Genomic DNA, 17768 nt, shown 5'->3' on the forward strand with positions numbered 1-17768 from the left:
GTAATAAGAAGACCGGGACCGTTGAGAACAGGGAGCATACGGCTTTCCTGATGATGTGGCTAGAAAAGCACTTCTTTTGCGGAAGAGCCGCCGGCCCGACAACCAATACCCAAGCCTTAGCTGAAGCACTGTCCAGAGGAGACCATATCCCCCTCGGAAAACATCTACTAGGAGCGGTGTATCACATGCTTCATCAAATCGGCACAAGACTATCCAAGGGAGAGCCGATCGGCAATCAAGGCGGGCCTTGGTGGTTTGTCAATCTGTGGTTAAATCTTTACATGGCAGAATCACCCAGCAGCCGGTGGATCTCATGACGTTCCCCAATATCGAATCCGCAGAGGACCCCACCGAACGTCGCCGATGCATGTCCTTCGGCGAAGCGGCGTCAGCTTTTCCAGGTTGCGCGTATTCTGCTACAAAGGTAGCCGAGTATTTTCGCTGCTTCTACAATGGATTTAATGAAGACGCAACCACTTGGTTCCCGTATCAGCGAGACGACCCGATCTTTGAGCTCCCCACTTGCTTTGATTCGGCCTCCGGCCGATTCGATGGAGATCTCTATGAAGGGTTGATCAAGCCAGGACTATTACCGGCCAACTTCTTCTCAGGGAAGGATGCCCCTACATACGAATTCTACAACCCTTCTACTGCAGCACGACAATTCGGCATGGGTCAACTGCCGATTCAAGTGTACTTTGCTGGTCGAATCAAGTTTAGAGATGAGCTCACATCTGGTCTGGATTACGGTCGGTTGCGAGACTGAATTCCGGACTCCAGCACAATTAACTTGAACGACTGGTTAGTAGCTCCATTTGCTGTCCAGCCGTTCAAACTCTGGTGGGCCGATTGGAAGCAATTCCTCTTCTGCAACTCAGCATCGGCATACTGCAACCTTCTGGACCTAGCCAACATTGACCCAAACGCCGAGGTACTTCACATAGCCGATTTCTACTCCTTCTCATTCCTCTTAACATGATTGAGTACTAATGATTTTGTTATTTCTTTAGGCCGAGAATCGGACCCCTCCAACACACAGCCGCAGCGGACGGCTAATAGAGAGTCATCCATATACCACTTATCCTCTTATCGGCTATGACGCTCCGTCTGTTGCCGTGGTTGCCGGCCGATCAAAGCAAGTTCATAAGAGGACCACTAAAAAGACCAGTCGCCGAGTCCGGGCTCGTACGGAATCGGCGGATCCTCCTGTGCTTGTATCGGCAGAAACCTCGGTCGCACCACCTTCCCAGGTCATTCAAAGTGCCGATACTCAAGCCATCACACAAGCCGGGGCAGCCGCCGCATCGTTGTTGTTGGAAGCCATACAGGTAAGCCTGAGTTTTACTATCTCCGATTGTTATTCCGATATTAACCCTTCTTAACTTTGTGCCTCACAGAGCACCTCTATAGAAATACCACAATCGTCAACAGCTCAACCAGACACCGATGCGCCCCTGCCCCCATCCATTGAGGTATAGTATTTATCTTACCGATTTCCTTCGGGTATTTGCGTAATGTACTTATCCAATCCTCTGACACAGGCCATCGGCACACCGAACGCTCCTCGACCACCGATCTCTTCTCAGGGAGCTGGTCCAAGCACCGCGCCGATTATCGTGGAGTCCTCTTCATCTGATGAACCCATGGCGCAGGCTCCTGAGCAAGGCATGACGGTTTCACAAGTGCAGCACGAGGAAATTCGCTTTAAAATGGTAAGTTTCTGTCTCGGCTCTCACCCAGCCGATTTGCTCTCATTCCCCGCCGATTTATCCTTTTTCTTTATTTTTCTTCTTCCAGGAGCAAGACACCCCCGACAACAGCCTCTTTTCCTTTGCGGTTGCCCTTTCCGATGACGAAGAAGTCGCTTCCCGCCAAGTCGCCCTGAGCTCCGTTCCTGATGACGTCCGAGCTAAACTTTCCAGTATCCGATCCCTCCTTCAGGGGGACATTGGCCGACTAGTAGAAGATGCTTCGCCGATTCGGCAGCTCTTCAATGACGTCAGCGGACGAGTGCCAGAGGAGGCGGAGGAGGCCCTGGCGCCGGCGGCCTTCATCGAGTCCATGAGGATCCCAGTCTTCAGGGCCCTTCGTCATATGGCCGATCGCGCAAAACTGGCCAAGACTCGTGAAGATGAAGACGCTTTCAAGCGTCAAGCTCAAGAGGCGCATCGGCGTATCCATGTTCTAGAAGATTCCCGTCTGGCGATCATCGGTGAGATAGACCGCCTCAAACGTCGAAGGGCGGAGCTTGCCAAGGAGATGGAGCAAGTGACTAAAGCAATTAGTGCCGAAGAGAGTAAACTCCAAGAGCTGCCCTCCGTTATTGCCGATTTGACATGGGAGAGGCAGCGACTTGCTCATGAGGCCTTGAGACTTCATCGCAGCGCATCGGAGGTCCCTGGATCGGCGGAGGAAGACCAACTGGTTCTTGACTCTGCCGATCAGATCCAGCGTCGGGCCATCACGGCTATCGATACCCTTCTGGGTAATCTGTAAAACACTGACCGTTTTGTACGAACATTTACTATCTTCTTTGACCGTCCCTCGCGACGCCCTTTTCATTTACTGCCTTCTTGTTACCGATGGGACGTGGCCTTACCAGATTTCCATGCATTTTTTCCCATAAATATCGACCTCGGCGCCTACTCCCGATAGCACTAACTTGGCTTTCATTTTACTTCTCTTCTTCTTCTCATCGGCACGACTGCTCTGTCATGGCTTCGTTGTCCTCTTCTTCCGTAAACCAGGTGAAGTCCTGACTTTTACCTTCCCTTAGATCTTAGGAAAAGAATGTTCTTTCTTATCCCTTCTTTGTTTCAGCCTCAACGTCTTAGCCCTGAGCTCGTGTGCGCCATCGAGTGCATCCACTCCGAGGACCCATTGTCATTGGAGGACAAAGCGCTGATCCTGGCTCACCGAGAGGAACTCCGAGACCACATTACTGCGGAAGCTCGTGTGGTTTTGGATTCCGTGGTGAGTGAAAGTAATCACCGATCTCCAACCGTCAGGGGCCATCGCCGTGGCGAACCTGAAGATGACGTCACCTCGGCAGCCTGCACGATTTTGGACTTCATGGAGAGGAACGGCGGCCAGCGACCTCCCACCGACAGGAACCGTCTACTTCCTCGGCCAGTCATCCTCGCGGCGGCAGAGACCTCACGCCTCTGTGTCGTGAACGAGTCGGAGCAGAAAGGGAAGGCGTCCAAGAAGGAGAACAACTAGTTTGTTTTTGTATTTTTTGTTCTAAGGGCGACTAAATGTTTTGTCGGCCATGTAACCCGTCGCCTGTACCGAATGAATGTAATCGGCCGATCCGGTTGACTATGTGTTTGAACCGATTTGTATCGGCTATGTGTGATTGTGTCACGGTCAATTTCTCACGCTCCGACCCATATACTAGGGTAGTATCTTTTTAAGTACCTTCCATTTAGAGCTCTAGTAAATTCTTCTCCTTCTATTGTTTCCAAAATATAAGCATTTCCTGGAGCGCATCTGCCGATTTTATACGGCCCTTCCCAGGTAGGGGACCATTTTCCGAATTTAGGATCTTTCGACCCGATCGGCAACACTAACTTCCATACCAAGTCTCCGGGGAAGAACTGTTTGACTTTGACCTTCTTATCGTACCACCTGGCTACTCTCCTTTTATTTTCTTCAATGCTTATCAGGGCCCTCAATCGTTGGCTAGCCAAATCGTCAAGTTCCCTTTTCATAAGTGATGAGTAATCATCGGCCGATAACTGGTCCTGGAGCGAAATACGCCTCGATCCTGCCCTTGACTCCCATGGTAGTACCGCATCGTGACCGTACACCAACTGGTAGGGAGACAACTTGGTAGCCCCATGACAAGCCATCCTGTATGCCCACAAGGCCTCAGTCAAACATAGGTGCCACTTCTTCGGTTGTTCTTCAATTTTCCTTTTGATCAATTTGATTATTCCTTTGTTGGAGGATTCTACTTGACCATTGGCTTGGGCGTAATACGGAGAAGAATTTAACAATTTGATTCCCATATCGGTCGTAAATTCCTCAAATTCCCCCGATGTGAACATTGTTCCTTGATCGGTTGTTATAGTCTGAGGGATGCCGAATCGGTAGACGATGTGGTCCCTTACGAAGTCGGCCATGATAGCCGATGTCACGGCTCTCAACGGGATTGCCTCCACCCATTTGGTGAAGTAATCAGTAGCCACCAGAATAAATTTGTGCCCCTTGCTTGACGGTGGGTAAATTTGGCCGATAAGGTCTATCCCCCACCCCCTGAACGGCCATGGCTTGATGATGGGATTCATGGCCGATGCGGGTGTACGTTAGACATTTCCAAACTTTTGACACTCCTGACAACCCTTATAATATTTGAAACAGTCTTCAAGGATTGTAGGCCAATAGTACCCGTTGTTCCTGATCATCCACTTCATCTTATGTGCCGATTGATGTGCTCCACATACCCCTTCATGGATTTCTCCCATTAGAGTCTTGGCCTCTTCTGTCCCAAGACATTTAAGAAGGACTCCATCAATTGTTCGGTAGAACAGATCATCTTCGAGTAGTATGTATTTGGTGGCATGAAAGCGTACTCGTCGCTCCACCTTTTTAGACGGATCCTTCAGGTAATCGGCAATTTCTTTACGCCAGTCGTCGGCTGCGAGTTCTAAAACCATAGCGCCTAGAATCGGCCGATACCCAGATGCGTGCTGGGCGAGTTTGTTTGCTTCTTCGTTGCGGTCCCTTGGAACATGCTCGATTACTGCCGATCTGAATTCTTTTAAAAGCTGTAAGCAATCTTCGTAATAAATTCTTAATACGTCATCTTTGCACTCAGCCCTTCCGGTCAGTTGATCCACAATAAGCATAGAATCTCCGAAGATCTCAACAGAATCGGCCTTGACTTCTCTCAATAGTTGTAAGCCTTTTAATACAGCTCTGTACTCTGCTTGATTGTTAGTAGCGGCGGTTTCTATCGGCAGAGAAAAATCATAGCTTGCCCCCCGAGGCGATATGAGAATGATGCCGATTCCTGATCCGACCCCGCATGACGACCCGTCGAAAAATAATTGCCAAGGCGCCAGTTCCACGAGGGCGATCTCCGGTCCACAGTGATGGGCGACGAAATCGGCCATGACTTGACCCTTGACGGCTTTTGCCGATTCATACCGTAGGTCAAATTCTGATAAAGCTAAGATCCATTTACCGATTCGTCCTTTCAATATCGGCAGTGATAGCATGTATTTTACTACGTCATCTTTGCATACGACTACACATTCTGCCGACAGTAGATAGTGCCTGAGTTTGGTGCATGAGAAGTAAAGACACAAGCACAAACGCTCTACCGGAGGATATCTTGTTTCAGCATCCAGGAGTCTTCTACTGACGTAATAAATTACCCGCTCTTTGCCTTCAAACTCTTGGACTAGAGCCGACCCAATAGCTTTTTCATCGGCTGATAAATACAGTTTAAACGGCTTACCAGTTTGAGGGGGAACCAAGACTGGCGGTGAGACCAAGTATCGCTTGATATCTTCTAACGCCTTGCGCTGTTCTTCTCCCCATATAAATTCCTGGTCTGGCTTCAACTTCAGAAGTGGCATGAACGCTTGAATCCGTCCAGATAGATTAGATATAAATCTTCTGATGAAGTTCACCTTGCCGATTAGAGACTGCAGTTCGGTTTTGTTCTGTGGGGCCATGACTTTGTTGATGGCCGCTATGGTCTTCCGATTGACTTCTATGCCTCGTTCGTGCACCATGAATCCTAAGAACTGTCCGGCGGATACGCCGAAAGCACATTTGTTGGGATTCATCTTAAGACCGTGCTTTTTGGTACACTCTAGCACTTTTCGTAAATCGGCCAGATGTTCCTCGTGACTTTTGGACTTGACCACAACATCATCGATGTAGATTTCTACCAGGAGGCCAATGAGTTTGTGAAAAATGTAGTTCATAGCTCTCTGATATGTAGCGCCAGCATTCTTCAAGCCGAAAGTCATCACCACCCACTCGAACAAACCAAGATGGCCTGGACATCTGAAGGCCGTTTTGGGTATGTCTTCTTTGGCCATAAGTATTTGATTGTATCCGGCGTTTCCGTCCATGAAGCTAATGATTTTATGTCCCGCGGCGGTGTCGATCAGTACATCGGCCGTAGGCATGGGGTAACCATCCATCGGTGTGGCCTGATTAAGATTCCTGAAATCAACGCAAACGCGTAACTTCCCATTTTTCTTGTATACTGGCACGATATTAGAAATCCACTCGGCATAACGACATTGCCGAATAAATTTTGCTTCGATTAGCCGAGTTATTTCAGCTTTTATGTCTGGTAAAATTTTAGGATTGCAACGCCGTGCGGGTTGTTGGTACGGCCGATACCCTGGCTTTATGGGTAGCCGATGTTCAACAATAGATCGGTCTAAACCGGGCATCTCGTGATACTCCCAAGCAAAACAATCCTTGAATTCTCTTAATAAATTTGTCAATTTACACTTATATTCTGGATCTAAATTTGCACTAATAAAAGTCGGCCTTGGTTTGGTTCCATCACCTAAGTCTATCATCTCTAATGAATCGGCCGACGTGAACCCGTGCCCTAGCTTCCCATCTTCTCGGGTGAACTGATCCATCTATTCTGAGTCTTCGGAGCCGACTGCTCGGATCGGCTGTAGGCCAAAATCGGTGACCTTCAGGAAATCGGTCTCCCACACCCTACCTGATATGCACCTGACGGTTTCGCAGCTCCACTGCTGCGTGTCGGCCGCTGCAATGCTGTACGCGGAGTCGGCTTTGACCACCTCGATGTTATCGCCGACCCATTGTACGAGGCACTGATGCATAGTTGACGGGATGCAACAGTTTGCGTGTATCCAGTCTCGGCCAAGTAGCATATTGTAGGATCCCTTGCCATTAATAATGAAGAATGTGGTGGGAAGGGTCGTACTACCGATGGTGAGGTCGACGCAGAGAGCACCGCGAGCGTTTGACACCTTGCCTTCGAAGTCCTTGAGCATCATGTCCGTCTTGGTCAGGTCGTCGTCGCTTTTCCCCAGTTTCCGGAGCACGGCGTATGGCATGATGTTGACAGCAGCTCCTCCGTCGACCATCAATCTAGTGAGGGGGCGACCGTCAACATGCCCTTTAAGGAACAATGCCTTCATATGTTGTCGTTCGTCATCTTCGGGCTTTTCGAACGTGGCCATCATTGGCTCCAAAGCCAACTGCGCCGTCTGTTCTTCTATTGCCGATACGTCCTGTTGATCGGCGGGAGTCATGAATTCCATCGGCAAAATGAAAACCATGCCGATCTCGGCTGCCGATTCATCACCCGCCGACTCGTCGTCTCCTTTATCGTTTCTTTTGGGGCGCCACACCCGAGGCCTTCCTTCCTTCTTGTCCGTCACGCTTTCTTCTTCTTGCTGTTCCCATTGGCGGAGACGTTGGATTCTTCGTTTTTGAGACTTGGTCAATCCATCGGGACACTACCTGGGGTTTATTGGTCTTCCCCCTGACCTGGCGTGCTCCCACTCTGGTTCGCGTCCTAACGGGTTTTCATCCGTCACCCGAGCATCGGCCATTTCTTCGAGCCGGCTGTGAACGCTGGCCTTGCTATCTGACTGGTGACGCCGATCGGTCCTGCCCCCCTGCCTATCATGGCGTTTATCTTCCGACCGATCATATCGGTCACTTCTGCCCCCCAGCCGATCACGCACGGGAGGGCGCTGGTCATCTTGGTTGCGCCAATCCTTGCTGATCGGTTCTGGCCTTCCGTCTCTGGAGCGAGACCTGTTGAACGGCCGATTGCCACGATACGGACCGTTGCACTCCGGGCAAGTATCGGCCGAAGGTAGCCTGAGGTTATTTTCCCAACAATGAATGAAGAACGGGCATCTCCAGTGCTCCTCGTGCCGACGCATCGCTTCTTCTCGGGACCTTGAGTGTTCATGCTGACGTTGGTACTTCTGGAGCAGGAACTGGGAAGTAATGCGTGGCCCTTCTGACTCACCATCATCGTTCTCCATCCGCCGCTTCCCCTTGACATCTTCAGGCGTAGCTTGATTTCTGGGATCAACGGCGCCACTCTTTTTGGCCGAGTCAGACGTCAGCACTTTTGTTTGGAGTGAATTCTTCCCCGTATCAACCATATTGGTAGGAAAGGGGTGTTGGTCGATCTTCATTGGCTTGGCCGATTTTGCCGGCACTTCAAATTTAAGTCTGCCTTGCTCAATGGCCGACTGTATCTGTTGCCTGAAGATTTTGCACTCGTTGGTATCGTGTGACGTGGCATTGTGCCACTTGCAATACTTCATCTTTTTTAATTGTTCGGCAGAAGGTATTGTATGGTATGGTGAGAGTTTAATCTGGCCTTCTTGGAGGAGAAGATCGAAGATTTTATCGGCCTTAGTTGTGTCAAAACCGAATGCTTCCGGCTCCTTTTTGCCGAATGGGCATGATATCGGCTTCTTCCCCTTGATCCACTCCGCAAGTCCGACTTCGACATCTTCTTCATCTTCTAACTCTTCCAGGAATGCCACTTTCTTTTGGAAATTCCTCCGCAGATCGAAAGAACGCACCTCCTGTCCGGACAATCGGTGAACAATCTGGCTCAGACTCTCGAACTCCTGTGAAGCATACCTTTCTTTGATGTGGGGCAGAAGGCCTTGGAAAGCTATATCGGCCAACTGCGCATCGGTTAGAGCCAGAGAGTAGCACTTGTTTCTGATTTCCTGAAACCTCTGTATATACGAGGGTATCGGCTCATCACTCCTTTGCCGGAGGCTAGTCAAATCGGACAGCTTCATCTCATGCACCCTGGCATAGAAGTACTTGTGGAACTGTCTTTCTAAATCGGCCCATGTGATAATTGAGTTTGGCGGCAAAGTCGTGAACCATTGGAAGGCCGAACCAGACAGAGATGACGAGAACAACCGTACCCGTAGGGCATCTTGCGTAGCTGCTTCTCCGCATTGGATGATGAATCTATTCACATGTTCCACGGTCGAAGTATCATCCATCCCCGAAAATTTAGTGAAATCAAGAACTTTATACCGATGGGGGAACGGCAACAGGTCATATGTAGACGGGTATGGTGTTCTGTAAGTATAAGTTTGCATTTTCGGCTTTAAGCCGAATTGTTCTTGCATCACCTCCGCAATTCGCGCCGACCAATCTGGTTGTTGCTGGTGAACTGTTGGCTGAGGTATCGGCACGTGCTGATAAATCGGAGGCTGAATAAAAGGAGACTGATGAAAAGGTGGTATCTGAGTGTAAGCCGGCGGTGTAGTAAAGGTCGGCTGTTTGAATGAACCACTCGTTTCATCATATAGCATGAGCTCTGTCGTCTTGTTGACCTCCGGAGCGACAGGCTGGTATGGTGGTATGATCGGCCGAATGGCCGCCTGGGAGGACGCCTGGAACGGAGGGTTTCCTTGACTGGCCGATTGATTCAGACCGGCCGTGGCTGAAGGTGCCCCCCAGGGTGATGGGCTGACTGGAGGGAATGGTGCAGAAGAAAGCTGGATGGAACCATATCCCAAAGGAGTTGATGATGCAGAAGCGCCTGAACTCCCGACAGGAAATTGAATCGGCTGTGAAGCCGAATGCGAATAAGCCTGATTTGGTGGAATCGGCTGAAAATACGTCGGCCCCCTGTATCCTTGGGGTATGCCTCCGGCGAAGGAGTTGACAACAGCGTTGTGCACCATGTTTGAAAGCACCGGGGACTGGTCAATGAAGGCATGATGAATAGATTGTTGAATCATATCGGACATTTTATCCGAATCTTCAGAAATCGTGATCTGGCGGGGAGCAGGGAACGGAGTCTTCTTGATGGTCTCCCCGCTTCTGGAGCGAATGAAAGATTTCAGGCAAGTTTTCCGAAACTGTGCCATATACTTGTCCAGATCTTCCTTCTGGTCGTCCTTCAGATCTGCTTCCGTCACTTCGATGACGTTATCTTCGGAGACTTCAGCAGCTTTCGACATGACGGCGGTTATATTGGTCCCACTGGGCGTGCCAAAAGTGTGTTGGCGCTAGAAATCGGTCAACCGAATCCCAACGACCGACACACGACCCGGGAGAATCTGCTTAGCTCCTGTTCGGGTGAATGCCCTGGTGCGGTTCACGCGGCGTGCCAGCCAATCTGACCTGTTGATTGGCAAGGAAGAATACGTATCAGGTTCAGAAATCTCGATCGGCTATGTTCCGATTTCGAGAGAATTTATCAGCGAATCGGCCGATTTACTATAACAATGAAATCGGCTATAAGACAGCCCGATCTCTGTAGCCTTGTAGACAGGAAACTGCTAAAGTAATCGGTACAAAGCTATGATAACAATACCAGGAACAGATCTAATCGGCAATAGATGAATTCGATAGCAAAATATGGAAAGAGCCGAAACTACCGATTCCTAGCTGGATAATTGGTGATAAAGACTAGAAAAACAGGTAAAACCTATGAATCTAGTAAATATCGACAACTAGTGAATAAATCTAAACGAAACAACAGCGATACGCCCGGAGTTAAAGCTTAGATATTACTCGATAAACGGAACTTACAGAATCGGCCGGAGATCAAGATGATGCAGCCCCGCCAACCCGCACGAACTCGTGTAAAAGAGAAAAAACAGTAGCGAAGTCGCTTGAAAGTAAGTACAAGGAAAAAAGTAGGTTGTTGTATTGATTGGTTCATGGTTACAGATTTACAAAGATGGCTATTTATAGCCCCGTACAGATAACTTTTTAACCGACTAGAATTCTATCTCTAATTCAAACAGAAAACGAATATCTACAAGCACAATTCGTGCTAGGTTAGTTACTCCACGCTTTGTGGGCTGACTTCCACCTTATCCTTCTATCCCTTTCCAAGCCCATACAGGCCCAATTAGTCCACCCTCCTAATCGGCCGATTCCTTATCGGCAACAGATTACCGATTGGGACTCTGGTGCATTCGACCTAAAGCGAGACAAAAGTCACCGGCCGATCCCGCATTATAGCACCATTTGACCGATTCTCAACTGTGCTTCTCCGATTCCCTATCTTCTTGGCGCCGATTCTACTAGTGACGAAATCTGGCGTCAACAACTATGTATTGGGGTTCTCCTAAAAAAAATTTCTCCTAAAAACATATCAATCCACAGCAGATCGCTAATAAATTACCCCCAATATTTCAAAACAGACCACGTCATCGTATTGGGCCCATCAGAAGGGACGCGCGGCGTGCGGGAATAAGGATTAGGGGAGGAACGCCAACGCTAAAATATACGCGGTAGAAGGCTGTTTTTTAGAGCAACTCCAAGAGCCTGCTAATCTTACCCCCAATACCTTCTTTAGGGGAAAAAAGAGAAAAAATGAACTCCAACCGTCTATCTAAAACTTTCCCAAAAAATTAGCAACGCTAAAAAACGCCGCCTCGCCCCGTATATTTTCGCAACCCGTCGTCTTCCCCAATCCCCCGACCTCCGTTGCCGCGCCCCCTTCCCGCGCTTTTTTTTTGCGCGCTCCTCTCCGCTGATTCCGGCGGCGGCGGCCCTCCTCTCCCGACAGCGCCCTCCTCCGCGAGGCCACCCGCCTCGTCGTAGTATCTCCCTCGCCCCCCCGGCCCGATCCAGCAGTCCCGACCCCTCCTCTCACCGTCAGCCTCCTGCACGCTAATCCCACGCACCTAGAGAGCTAGCCGCGACTAATAAACACCAGCAGCTAGCTAATAGCCATGCCACGGCCGGAGCCCGCGCGGTGCTCATCGTCCTTGGTGCGGCCGCCGTCATGCTCCAGCTGGCCGTGGTGGCGGAGGTGTGCAAGACACCTGCAAGCGCGCTGTCTATTTCAGGAATGGCTTCCTCGTCCGCTCCACCATAAGCACGGCGGCGTAGGACCTGCAAAACTACGACGAGGAGGAGGCGGCGCCAAGAGCAAGAAGAGTCTTCTTGGGAGCACGTTGTGGCCGGGAGGGGTGGGGGTGCCTTCTCTCCTGGCCACGACGGATGAGGGATTCGCTGCTGCAGGCGTAGAGGACGACGACGAGTACCTGGCGCGGGAGGCCGGGTGGGGGGTGCTGCAGATGGGTGGGTCGGGGAGGAGATACGGCGGGTGGCGCAGGTCCAGGCCAAGGCCTTCCATGTCCTCGTCGCGCTCTTCAACGATTTCTTCTTGGACTTCTTCAAAGTATATGCGCGTATCTGAACTACCTGCACATTGATTGGATCTGATCATGTTCTTATGGTCGTACTAATGGTGTTGTTTGTTGCTTGCGTTGGGTCAAGATTAGGCCGAGGTGCTGTCCGCGCTTATCTACAAAGTGAGGAACTCGCTGCCTGACAGGTGACCGACTGATGCTCCTGCTATCTGTGCTTCAAATTGCTAGTAGCAGTATTGAAATTGTTGCTCTGTTTTCCTTTGCCTGTGTGTTCTGAACAGGCTGTGCCTAACTTCTATCTTTTCGGATTGGTTTAGATTATCATTAGTACATCAATCGGTATTCAGTAGTGTTATGTTTTCCAAAGACTAAATTACAATCACTTAAATAAAGCTTGCAGTGACGATGGCCCGGGGTCTGGCGGCGTGATGGTGCTGGGAAATAAAAGCCGGCGACAGGAGGCTTCCAACGCTGCTTAGCAAAAAAAACGGATTTTAAAATGGACCCAATATGATGATGTGGTCCGATTTGAAATATTGGGAGGCTAGCTTTTAGCATTCTGCTGTGGGCTGATATATTTTTGGAGGGGAAATTTTTTAGCATAGCTCCCAATACCTCGTTTTGGGAAAGAATTTTTTAGCGTACTCTTGGAGTTGCTCTTAGCGTCGCTAAAAAATTGGGGAAGGTTTGGGTGAACTGCTGGAGTTCGTTTTTTCTCTTTTTCTCCCTAAAAAGAATATTGGGGGTAAGATTAGCAGCCTTTTGGAGTTGCTCTAATAAAAGTCGTTGATATTTATGGTGTAGGAAAATACGCACAGCCTACTGCATGTTAATGGATTTTGTTATTTGTATATGCGGTTTCTAATGTTTTTAAAAATGTGATGTCGTGTCCAAGATATATCAAGTTCATGATATAGCTTCCCCGTCAATTAAATCGTGCATCGTGATCATTAGATGCCTTATAAACCCTTCACGTACACATATAATTCAACTATTACTACCCTAAACAATTAAACATGTATCAACAAAATATGTTACATATGTATATTGGAACCATTATTATATTTATTTTAAAAATATTTCACGTTAAGCTGCTACATGGTGTTAAAAGAAGCCACTACGCCACATTCATCGAGAAGGTTTAGAAATTCCCATGTTCATCGAAAGAAAAAGAATATACACCGTTAAATTTTATGAAGATCTAACGGTCCAGACTAGCCTAAATAGTCCATATCGAATATGGCTAATAAATAGGTAAGTTTAGAATTAAAAATAGATTTGGAAATCCATGGAAAATATATGTGCTAAGTCAAGACGTCTTGCGTTATTAGCACTAGCAGAAATGCTCGTGCGTTGCTACGGCTCATTACTTGCTGTCACGTTATTATATGTTTGTTCGTACCATTTTTGAACTTTGAACAAGAATTTTCATTTGCAAGACCTGCGCTGCCGTGGCCATTCTCGACGGGCGGGAGCCTCCTCCTGGAAGTGGAGGAGGAGGAGACGTTCAAAGTCAACCAGTTCGAGTTCGACTACACGTCGGATTCGACTTCGCCTCGGACTACTCCAACGTTCCGCTCAGGGGTCGGACACTCCCGACCCCAGGACTCAGGGTCGGGCGAGGCGGAGCTTCACTTGGGGTCGGGCGAGGCGGAGTTCCACCCTCAAGGGGTCGGGCGCATCCGACCCCGGGACCAAGGGGTCGGGCGCATCCGACCCCGGGACCAAGGGTCGGGCGAGGCGGAGTTCCACCCTCAAGGGGTTGGGCGCATCCGACCCGGGGACCAAGGGTGGAGGGCGAAGGTGGGAAACGGCCGTAGGCCCCGGATCTGGACGGAACGGCGGCGGGATGTCGACGGAGGATGATGGCGTCGATGTCGGAGGATGGGGGGAGGTCGTCGATGGATATGGGGAGGAGGGCGAAGGTGGGAACCGACCACAGGCCCCGGATCCGGACGGAGCGGCGGCGGGAAGTCGACGGAGGATGATGACGTCGATGTCGGAGGATGGCGGGAGGTCGTCGGTGGACATGAGGTGGAGGGCCGGACGGAGCGGCGGCGGCTAGATCCCCAGAGGGAGGGCGGCGGAGGAAGGGGAGGGGAACGAGGGAGCTGGGTGGAGGGCCGGACGGAGCGGCGGCATCTAGATCCCCCGAGGGACGGGACCGGAGCCGGACGGAGTGCGGCGGATCTCGATCCCCCGAGGGAGGGGAGGGGAATGAGGGAGCGGAACTCTTTTCGCTTTAATCCCTCGTTTTCCTATTTTTTTCCACTCGAGCCCCCCTATACTCAGAATTGGACTGCGGGTTGATATCACGAAATGTCAGGGATTTTTTTGAAAAATAGTCCGACGGATGAAAAATTCAGGCAGAAACGTTACTTGCTTTAATAATAGGTAAAGATTAAGGGACGTACCAGTGACAACTATGTGTACAGTATTAGGATTTAATAAGGAAACAATCTGAGATTTTCGGGACAAAAGCCGAACTACAAAAGAAAACAAAAACTGGCACCCTCCATGCAAGTTTGCCTCTTCCCCACGCGAACGTGGACAGCACACGATCGCTAAACATGAGCAGAAACATGCTATTGGGTATACTGCAAGCAGATGTATCGACACTGTACAAGACATGATTTCCGGATGTGAAGAGGATAAATCAAAGCGGTGGTGGCGAGTAGAGACATATGGAGAAGCTATTACTAATGTGAGATTGGTTTGTTCATACTGTTGCCGTTGAGCTCGATTTCGTATGTAGGTGGGATCGAGCTGTAGTGACACGTAGGGACCTAATACTACACTTTGTGGCGACAGAGATAGAATTCAAGCAAAACACAACAAATACAAAGAGAATGGGAGGATCTTGCTGGAATAGAGGCTAAAAGGAAGGCCGAAGAAGTTTGCATTATATGTTCCTTTCCATACCATCTCTTACATCACGAAACCACCACCATACTGTCAGCCATCAATAAGTGTTGAGACTCATCAAATCTAAACGGAATTGTAGTTAGCACCATTTATAACGTCTTCATTTTTTTCTAAAACAAGAGCAAACTACAAGAGTTCAAATCTAATTTAAAATAAATCCTAGCTTCAGATCGAAGGGATTATTTTGATATATTGGATATAGTATAGGAACCACTCTAATTTAAAATTAGCCTTACAGAGAAGGAAAACGTAAGAGATGGAGGATGTGCATCCATCTAATAAAATTTATGAGGAATCAAGGAGAGCATAGGGAAGATGGAAGAAGGCAACACGACAAAGATAATGGCTACACTAGAAGCTGCATGAGGTCCCGCACGATGACGAACGAAGGCACAAGACAGATATATATATATATATATATTATATCATTGGGTAACCATGTGCCACACATGTTGATCAGGAAGTGTGTGTGTGTGTGGGGGGGGGGGGTTGAGAGGGAGGGAGGGGGTGTAAGAGAGAGAGAAGGCACCCAATTAGGCCAATGCTGATGGATCAGTGCGACACCATCTTGCATAGTTGCATGCTCCACATGCATCTTCACTCAGAACATGAAACCGAGGTGATAGGAATACAACAGGCACTTGAAAAATGTTCATGTGTGAAGTAATTAGCATGAAAGACATCACCAGTGATTGTGTTGAAATGTTACGTTGCTAGAGTTGGAGAAAATGCTACAGGAGGATGTGCGAGGTAATGGTGCACATCAGTGAGGTAGAATGAAAGCCCAAAAGAGAAACCAAGGAAGAAATCGATTTTTTTTCTAAGTAAAGAGATGATGGACAACAAATAATCAAATAAGTGTATATCAAATACATATAAACAAATACCAAAGGTCTTAGAAAAACTACTAAAAATCAATATATAGTGAATAGAAAGTTAGATCAACGTGGGATCTCACTTGAATCGCCCCATCTATCCTCCTAAGGAGAAGTTTGTTTGGTTTCAAACTCCGATTCAAATAGGAGGAGTATGCCATGCTAATGTGCCTTGGATGATCCACATCTTCGGGTCAGGCGCTGATGCATTGAACTATCCATGTGGCTGAGAGCCCTCACAGCGCAGGCACAACGACACAATTATCAGGGGCGTGCTTTACAACTAAGCTAATAGTCTGTCACGCGAGCCTCCCTTTGGGAGGCTTGCTACACCAAAAGCGAGAAAAACTCCATACCTTTTAACAACATGGGACATAAAAAAGGGATCCTATCACTATCTTTGTTTCGACCCAATAAAAAAAATCTAAAAATGACATAATTAATATTTATAATAAACTAAATTTAATTTAGATTTAGGATAGGAAAATAAGACTATTTTTTAAAAAAGAAAATATTTCCGGCCTCTGCAACCGCACATAGCCAAGTTTTACAACATTCTTAGCTCAAAAACTGATATAAAAAAGGGAAAAGATGTATGTAGAGAAAAAAAAGGAAAATAAGAGTGTATATCAAATATTAGGAAAGAAAATGGACACTGGCGATTAACAGGAAGATTCTTAAAAGCACATATTTAAGTGTAACATAATCTCTACTTTCAGTGTTTTGCTCTTAATTTTTCTATTTTTCAAACTGAAGTGGACTAATTACGACTCATCAGCTAGGAGTACGTGGAAACATTATCGTAAAAGGTATATGCGACTATGATTGATAAATTATTAAGAAATCTAGAAAGTATTTAGTGATTGGTTGTAAATTAAAGGATGTCTTATCTAAATAATTCTATAAAGATAAAACTAAAAATCTAGCCGCGCTATTTGCGCGGCCAGTTGTGCAGTACTGAAACCATGTGGCTGCGAGTGCCGTCTGCAGGTTAGAGATAACGATGGCAATCATTAGGCACGCAATTAGATCGCTCTGATGTTGGACGATGCAGAAAAGCTCCCACAGTTTGTTCTCCGGTTCCGTAAGCCTGAATAACCCACGCCCCGTGATCCGAGCACTAAATTCTTGCAGGCCGGCAACGATCCCGCGGAGACTCATCGCCCTGCCCGGCCCGGCGGCAGCGGCACCAGTGATTGAACAGGCAAACTGCAAGCCCGGACGCGCCCCTGCCTTCTGCGCGTGCGCGTCCACTTGCCGGTTCCCGGCCGGAAGCCGGATGGAACAGAGACGCTGAACTGAAAGTTCCCATGCCCAACCCCACCACCTATCTCCATCGCCGCTGCCATTTTCATTTGCCAAGCCCAAGACCACCTCTGCTTGCATCATTCAGCTCAGCGGCGAAAGGCGACACAACCGGTTCCCGGCAAGCCGCTTTCGTCCTCTTGGGTTTGCTAGATTTTTTTGCTCGCCCGACCAGCTGCTACCTGCGATACATTTCCATTTCCCGGAGGTGGCAAGGGAGAGACACCGAGCCTGTTACTGGATGTCACCTTGGCTGATCTAAATAGGAACTGTGCCCTGTGACTCTTTGGGTATCTATAGACCAGGAAGGAATGATTTCATCGTCAATCAAACACCACCATCCGTCGAACTGCTAAAGCATGCTAAATTTGCACAGCAATGGCACATGCTCCCATTCAATCCCGGCCAGTTCCAATTCAAAACAGCTTTGGACACGCTTTTTTTATATAAAAAACATCTTGTACGTAAACCAAAAATGGTATATATTCAAGAAAAAAAAAGAGTGCCTACACTGAAGGGTGGAGAGCCAAATGGTAGC

The sequence above is a fragment of the Setaria viridis genome, chromosome 3 (genome assembly GCF_005286985.2).
Source record: "Setaria viridis chromosome 3, Setaria_viridis_v4.0, whole genome shotgun sequence".
NCBI lineage: Eukaryota > Viridiplantae > Streptophyta > Magnoliopsida > Poales > Poaceae > Setaria > Setaria viridis.